Raw genomic sequence first — 9,096 nt, 5'->3', positions numbered from 1 at the left:
GGAGGAACACAGAATACAACAAAAGGAGGGAGGGTTAAGACTGCAGAAGATTTGTCTCTATCATACTCTGTCAACATGAAACTGCTGTTTTGAACACAGTGCCAGATATGTTGACCCCAGTTTCCTTCAAATTCTCCACTGTTCTTATCATTATATCATCATCATATCAAAGTATTGGATGGAGCACCTAAAAGACAACAAGGATAATACTTGGGTCTATACTTGGGAGGGGAGGGGAGAGAGGGACACACAACAGTTAACATGCTATACAGTAATAGCACAGAATTGCATGACAAGTAGTAGATAGGAAATTAGAGGACAAGAGCTCTGTGCCACAGAAAAGAAAGTGGAGGATGCGAGAGAGGAGAGAAAAGAGAAAGAGGACATGTGTTCGGTGCATCGTCCCCCAGCAGCCCAGGCCTATAGCAGCATAACTGAGGGATGGTTCAGTCCAGCCCTAACTATAAGCTTTATCAAAAAGGAAGGTCTTAAACCTGACCTTAAAAGTAGAGAGGGTGTCTGCCTCCCGAACCCAAACTGGGAGCTGGTTCCACAGGAGAGGAGCCTGATAGCTGAAAGCTCTACCTCCCATTCTATTTTTTGAAATTTGAGGAACCACAAGTAGGCCTGCACTTTCAGACCCCAATGAGGTCTTTAAGATATGATGGAGCTAGGCCTTTAAGGGCCTTGTATGTAAGGAGGAGGATTTTAAATTTTATTCTAGATTTTAAAGGGAGCCAATGAAGAGAAGCTAAAACTGGAGTAATATGATCTCTCTTGCTAATTTCTGTCAATGCTCTTGCCGCGGCATTTTGAATCAATTGGAGGCTTTTTAAAGAGCTATTTGGACAGCCAGACAGTAATGAATTACAGTAATCCAGCCTGGATGACACAAATCCATGAACTAGTATTTCAGCATCACTCTGACACAGGATGTTCCTAATTTTGATGATATTACGCAGGTGAAAGAATGCAGTCCTGGTTTCTTGCTTTATGTGCAATTTAAAGGACATATCCTCGTCAAATATAACACCAAGCTTTTTCACAGTAGTACTGGAGGCCAAGGTAATGCCATCCAAAGAAACCACGTGATTAGATAATGAATCTCTGAGATGTTCAGGACCAAATACAATGACTTCTGTTTTGTCTGAGTTTAAGAGTATGAAATTACAGGTCATCCAAGCCTGTATGTCTTTAAGGCATGCTTGGAGTTTAAGCAGCTGATTCGTTTCATCTGGTTTCATGGATAAATATAGCTGGGTGTCATCTGCATAGCAATGGAAGTTTATGCCATGTTTTCTAATAATCTTGCCTAATGGAAACATGTATAACGTGAAAAGTATGGGTCCTAGCACAGAACCCTGAGGAACTCCATAACTTACTTTTGTATAAGCAGAAGAATCATTGTTGACATGACCAAACTGGAATCTGTCCGACAGATAGGTTTCAAACCAGTCTAATGCAGTTCCTTTAATCTTGATCTCACTTTCAAGTCTCTGTAGTAAAATATTATGATCAATAGTGTCAAATGCCGCACTAAGATCTAGCAGAACAAGTATAGAGACAAGTCCACTGTCAGAAGCCATGAGGAGAGGAGGGCTAAAGGAATTGATGGCTCAACAGAGCTGTGGCTCTTTGTCAGCCTGGCTACAGTGCTGAAAAGAAATCTGGGATTGTTCTTGTTTTCTTCTATTAATGATGAATAATATGCTGTTCTACCATTACAGAGAGCTTTTTTATAAGTTGTTAAACTATCTTTCCAAGCTATGTGAGCTTCTTCACAGTTAGTGGAATGCCAAATTCTTTCTAGCTTTCGGACTGCCTGTTTTGAACAGCGCAACTGTGAATTTTACCAGGGCGCTAGCCTCATCCGATTCATAACCTTCTTTTACAGAGGAGCAGCTAAGTTTAGAGTTGTACTAAGCGATGCTGCAGTGCTATCGACAAAATAATCTATTTGTGTAGGAGTTAAATTGTGGTTGCTGTCGTCCACATCATTGGCACATGGCACTGAGGTAAATAAAGAAGGAATTAATTCCTTATATCTAGTTACAGCATCATCAGATAAACATCTACTGTAATGAAATGTTTTTTCCAGTTCCTGTGTAATCCATTATTGTAAATTCAAAAGTTATGAGGAAATGATCGGACAAAAGAGGGTTATGAGTAAATACTGTTAAACCTTCAGTTTCTATGCTGTATGTTAGGACAAGATCTAAGGTGTGATTAAAACAGTGAGTTGTTCTGTTTACATTGTGAGAAAAGCCAACTGAATCTAATAATGATGTAAATGAAGAGCTAAGGCTGTCACTGACAACATCAACATGGATGTTAAAGTCACCTACTATAATGACTTCATCTGTTCTAAGTACTAAATCACATAAAAACTCAGAGAATTCAGCTAAAAACTCAGAGTAAGGAGCAGGTGGGTGATACGCCGTGACAAAAAGAATTGTTTTTTGTGTTTTCCGGTCTGGATGAGCAAGACTAAGAGTAAGACTTTCAAATGAATTAAAGCTCTCCACTGATCCTTTCAGCTGTATCAGCTGCTAATATTCCACATGCCTTGATTTCTGACAACAAAATGGGATGCAGGACTCACCCAACCCTGGTGCACCTGCTTTGTGGAGTCACTTTGCTCGTCCCCTTCAACATGTCAGGTACACACAGCAACACACACCGAGCTCTAAGTAATTTCCAGTACACACAGACAGACGGACAGAAACAAAAAAGAAACACTTAAGGGACAGGGGTTATCACACATTGCCCATCATAATCTCAAGCAGAGTTGACACAACATTCTCCACTCATCTTCCCCACACTCTCTCTCTCTTTGTCCTCTGGCACCTGACCTCACACCATACTTTTCAAAAACATGAGTGTGAAAGTTGAGCTTAACTCTGGAAATCCCATTTCTATTTAAGAACTGCTTTTGGGGCAGCACAGTGGCGAGATGTTTAGCACTGATGCCTCACAGCGAGAAGGTCACCGGTTTGAATCCATGGGCCGGCTGGGCCTTTCTCTCCGGGTACTCCGGCTTCCTCCCACCATCCAAAGACATGCTCATTAGGTTAATTGGTGATTCTAAATTGGCCGTAGGTGTGAGTGTGAATGGTTGTCTGTCTCTGTGTGTTAGCCCTGCGATGGACTGGAGACCTGTCCAGGGTGTACCCCTGCCTCTCGCCCGATGACAGCTGGGATAGGCTCCAGCAGATCCCCGCGACCCTTAACAGGAATAAGCAGGTATAGAAGATGAATGAATGAATGGGGGTATTTGCAGAGTGTTATTGTGTGTTTACACTGCTGAGAGAGTGTGGTCACCAGCAGTCCAGACCTAACTGCCAGGTCTGAACAGGGTCATAGCTTTGGATCTTTATTGCGATAACATGTACTCGACATGTGGCACAGAAGAAACCTGTAAGATACAATGAAAGTGCTTGTGGTGTATTGTATAAATAACAATTAATTTATAGTACAATGATTGATATACATACGATGTGTATAGATAGAGAATACTGCAAAATATCTCATGTAGCACCTGAGTAGAGATGTTTTAAAAGAAGATAGAAACCTGAGTTTGCATCAGGCTTCAAGGGTGAGACTCACTACACACACTTTTTGCACATGGAGCTTATTCTTGTGCAACACTGACAAGAGTAAGACAGAAATTCATTATCAATAATTAAATTATGGAGTGCGGTATTGTTCAAATGTGTCACTCTTACAAAATAACTGCATGCGATAATTTGAATCAAATGCTCCATATCGGTTGCATCAGTGACTCGACATGTGCTATAAATTTAGCCAGGCAATTCATCTTCTTTGTTGACCACACTCACCATAGGCCCCCTCTCAGGGCCGTCATTCTAAGCTCCATTTTCCCTGCCAGTTCAGCCACTGGATCATTGACTCAACTGTCCCTCAAGGCTGCCAACTCAGCTCTGCCTGTAGCTCTCAGTACCCTCCAGATGTGTGTCCATCTTCTGCTACCATCCTCCTTTTACATTTAAAGCTACAATGCAGGACTTTTGTCTCCCTCTTGAGGCCATGAGTGTAATTACACACAACAGCGTTGACACACCTGTATGCCCAGAATTGATTAGTGCCTTCTCTTCTTCCACATTCCAATGAGGGAAAGCCTTTCCAATATTAATCTGTGTTTGTCTATTTCTTTTTTAGTCTGTGGTCCTTCATGTGAGCTACAACTTTCTTTATAATCTGGAGCATCGTACTCTGTTAGTCTGCTTATTAGTCGATGCTGTTGTTGTAGTGTCTTTTTTGTAAATGCATCAAGTGTTTTATACTGTTTGCATTGCACTGTTGTCTTTGTACTGTTTGCACTGTCTGTCTGCACCATTTGCACTCCTTTGTATTGTCTGCACAAGCTTGTACACATGCTCTTTTTGTACATAGTCCTAAGTTTTCATGTAGCTCTTTGGTCCTGGAGGAATGTCCTCTTACCTTACTCTGTACTGCACCTGCTATATATGGTTGAAATGACAATTAAAAAACACCAGACATTTTGACCTTTGATCTATTTCATTCTTCTTGACTGCCAGAACCAATGTCATACTTCTACAGTGGATGCCACTGCTTTGTCTCCATTGCTACACTTTCTCTTCTTTTATCTCTGGCAAACCAGTGCACCAGCACAGGAATGTCTGAACTGAAACATGGAGACAGTTTTAACTACTGCAGCTCAGTCAGTATTGTGGGCTTGAATGGTGTTCATTTGCTGGATATGTAAACACAATAGCTGTGTTTTGCAGTAAACTTTCTGCTGAGTTGCTGTGCTATTTGGGTCCACTCTTGAGTGACATTATATGATAAAATACTGTATGTCAAAATAATAGCAAATAAACAATGTTCATTGGGTGTTGTGACTTATTCACATGGTTTCCAATTATCCATCTGTAAGGACAGAACATAACGGGTCATATCCGTTTGAAAGGACTTCTCAGCCAATATAAACAGCCAGATCTCTTATGGAGACAGGAAACAAAAACAAGGAGATGCTTTTTTTATCTAATGCAAGAGGACGTGAATCCTTGAGAGTTTGAAATATTGCCAAGTTTCAGCAGACACTTTTTCACGGAAGATCTAAAATCTGAGTTGTGCAGTTAGAAGAGCTTTGAAATGATGTGATGTTGTGTAAATCCGCCTATCGGCGTGTTCAACTCAACACTCTACAGTTTGGGGGGGGGGGGGGGGCACATTCACACTGCTCCTTCAGCCAGAACTCTCACCTTAGATCTTAGCAGTGAGAGTACCCTCAGCATATCACTTTGTAAAAGTGGACCCACATCTGTAGAGTAAGCAGGGCCTTCACTGGGGGAAAAGAAGAGGGTGGGTCATGAAAGCATTCCTTCAGTCAAACCACAAAACACTGACTCGAAAACATCTCCCTCCAACATACCATTTTAAAAACGTCATTCAGAAAACATCCTTTTGTTATTACGCTATTGCATGTGTTGAAACATGCATATATTCATACCACTTTTTTTTATTACAGCGGTAATCCTGTTGTCATCAAATGGACTATGAATGGGACTTGTTCGTCATGTTACAGCAGGTGGTTCAAATGAGGTACTTTTTTATTTAATTTTATCATATGTTCGTCATTAACCACATCATGGAGTGTCAAGTCCGTGACGACTGAGCAAACCCCAACTGATAAAGACATGCTGCTCCAGAAAAACTAGTCAGTGGATCTCATGTTAATGTTACTATTATGGTAAGCTATAGCTGCTTATCCTTTAGATGAGTGGTGAGATGCTGCCTGTACACACAACTATTCACTATTTACAGTAACGTAGATGTGTTTGGATTGTAAAAGGAAACCACACAGACACAGGGTGAATACACTGGTCTCCACCATAGACTGTATAAAGATAGACAGTGGAATAGCTCAAAAGTGAAGCCAAAGCAAGTAGAGCTTCCCCTGGTGTCTGGCTGCAGTATTGGTCATAAGCTCCACCACCTCCATAGTGGATGGGACTTGGGCTAAACTAAAACACTTAAATACACATCAGTTTTTTTATTTTTTTATTTTTTCAAGGATGGTTTCTATCATTTTAGGTAGTTAATATAATCCTGGTGCATGTTGTCCATTTGCCATGCCAACCACTATGTGAAGCGCTCCTGTAGGGCCATGAGAGTTGGAAAAAAATAAAATAAATAAGTACAGTGTATAATCCAATATTTATCTGTAACTGGTGGAGGTAGAGCAAAGCTTGTATTAATCAGCCTGGCTGAAGTGTGGGCGGGTCATCAATTACGTGGGTCCGCGTGGCGCCACTCTCGGACCAGCATCAGTATTGTTATATCCTGAGCATATACAGTTGATATAGTTTGTTTGCACAAAATTGACGTTGTTGAGGAAGTGTGCTGTGCCCAAAGTTTAATAAGTAATTCACTAACAAGACCACGCCTCTTGATATTCAAAGAAGTTTATTTGACCAGGTTAAAGAGAAGGGAAAGCTAGGAGATCGAACGGAAGGGTCGAGGGGTCGAGGGGTCAAGGGGAAGGGAAAGAGAATTGAGTAGCGACTGATGATGATCCTTGGAAGACTGGACGTAGGAACCCAGAGAGAGAGATTCAGGGTGGGGGCATATCTCTGGAGGCGTCGGCTCCTTGACCCCCTGGTTCCTGCAAAGAGATTGTAAAGGAGAAGAGAGAACAGCGAGGGTCGGGGTGGAGGGGTTTGAGAACTGAGTCAAACGGGCGAGGAGAGGTTAGGTGTGTCTATATAGGCAGGTGCGGGAAATTGGGTGCTTGAGCCGTGGTCCTGTTCCTGAACCTCAGTTACTTAACTTCATTTAAACACTTTGGTTGCTAAATATTTCTTAGGGAAATGTGTGGTTTTAATATTAGTCCATTCACAAAAAACATTCGCACATGGCTGGAGTTTGACTGAGAGTTGTTGATTCATTTCCACATCACTACTCTCCATGAATTTATTTTAGTTTAATAAAAAAGAAGAAGCTTAAGCTGAAAATTTTCTCCAGGACTGTTGCTAATTGATGGCACTATTTCCAATCATCCACTAGATGTCACCATTAGCCTGCACTCACACCGCTAGACAGCCTTCAAACTCTTCATATCAGCTATTTATTATTATTTGATGTTTATGACTTTAAATTTCCTTCCTGGATAGTCAGGATTCCACTGGAAAATATCTAATTTAGAACTTGTATTTATATCAAACATGTCAAACACAGACGCAATTGTGTGCAGGCAAAGAAAAATGTTAGAATAATATTCAAGGGTTGTGGGGTCTGCTGGAGCTTATTCCAGCTGTCATTGGGCAAGAGGCAGGGTACACCCTGGACAGGTCGCCAGTCTAACGCAGGGCTAACACAGAGAGACAGACAACCATTCACACTCACATTCACACCTACGGCCTATTTAGAATCACCAATGAACCTAACAAGCATGTCTTTGGATGGTGGGAGGAAGCCGGAGTACCTGGAGAGAACCCACGCAGACACAGGGAGAACATGCAAACTCCACACAGAAAGGTCCCATTCCTGCATCCTGATCTGTGGTTATTATGAAAGATACTTTTAGCCTGTAAGGCTATGATTCATTCATTTACTTATGTAAGGTAAGAATTTTATTGTTTGGTTGAAGCTCAAGTGAAAACACCCTATTACAACAGCCTAAATACTCAGTCTGTAGTAATGGGGTAATTACAGCTTCTTCTTTTCTCTCTACAAACTGATATATTTGACACAGTTAATCATTTAGAGTTGTTGATCAGGTCCTGTATTTGTGTTAATTTGTGCATTTAAGGTGGCCACTGTGGCATGCTGCCACTCTGCACTAGTTGAAGGTTCAACACAAAACAGAGCACGGAAAGGAACAGGTATAGGTAAGGTTAAGGAGAAAAAAAACACCATCAGTGAGACTGTTCTGTTTGTTTTTTTTGTGGTGTTTAGAGAACCAGTGGGGAACATACAGTTATATGTGGATAAAATACCCAGTAGATACAATATTGGATACAATATTAAAACTGAGTCATTTTCTGCTACACTATCACAGTTAGCCCATATTTAAACCATCACTATCTACACCACACATGCTGCATCCTTATCTACAGGCAATAATGCTACACAACACAGGCAGGTTGTCTGCTGGGCATATGACATACATTAAAATGTCCTTACCGCCATGTGTTGTGTGCCACCAAAACGCAGCTTCCATTAGAAAGAGGAATGTACTGTGGTTTTGGATGGCCTTGTATGGGTGATATTTAGTGAAATGAATTACAATCACAAATGATTTCTCTTACTAAATGTAAACTTGTTGTTAGAGAAGGTCACAGGTTCACATCCACCTATGTCCATGGCTTATACCTAGCAAATAAAGTTGCTTGGATTTGATTCATATGCCTCAAAAGATGCCCTGACATTTTATGCCAGGGCAACTGAGCGTTGCTCTTTAATTTTGCCACCTACTAAGGAGTTTGATCTTGTGCTTTTTTGTGACCTGGTTTAAAGCTGGGCGGAATTTTTAATTTCAAAAGCATCTGGACAGAAGCAAGCCCAGTCAACCAATGCTTTATCAGTCTGTACTTTTATAAGGTTAGTTTTTTTAAACAACTAACCGTATATGTTAAACAACAGTAATTGTGTCTGTGAAGGTTCTTAGTAGTCCAGGACATTTTATATCCCAAAACTTATCTGAAACCAGGACAACTGAATTAGAAGGGTTTCTTGAAGACATTTCGCCAGTAATGTACTCGCATATAGCTACTTGGATCCACTGGCGAAATATACCACACTGGGGCCCCTTGATTGTTACAGGATATTTGTACATTGGGCTGAGGGGTACATATGGTCCCATTTTGGGAGCACAGATTAGGATGAGTTTGATTTATTTTGTTTTTCATTTATTCTAAATATAGCACTGGTGCCTCACAGCGAGAAGGTCCCGGGTTCGAATCCATGGGCCAGCTGGGCCTTTCTGTGTGGAGTTTGCATGTTCTCCCTGTGTCTGCGTGGGTTCTCTCCAGGTACTCTGGCTTCCTCCCACTGTCCAAAGACATGCTGGTTAGGCTAATTGGTGAGTCTAAATTGTCCGTAGGTGTGCAT

The sequence above is a fragment of the Chelon labrosus genome (assembly GCF_963514085.1).
Source record: "Chelon labrosus genome assembly, chromosome: 19".
NCBI lineage: Eukaryota > Metazoa > Chordata > Actinopteri > Mugiliformes > Mugilidae > Chelon > Chelon labrosus.
This window is presented reverse-complemented; position numbering follows the sequence as displayed.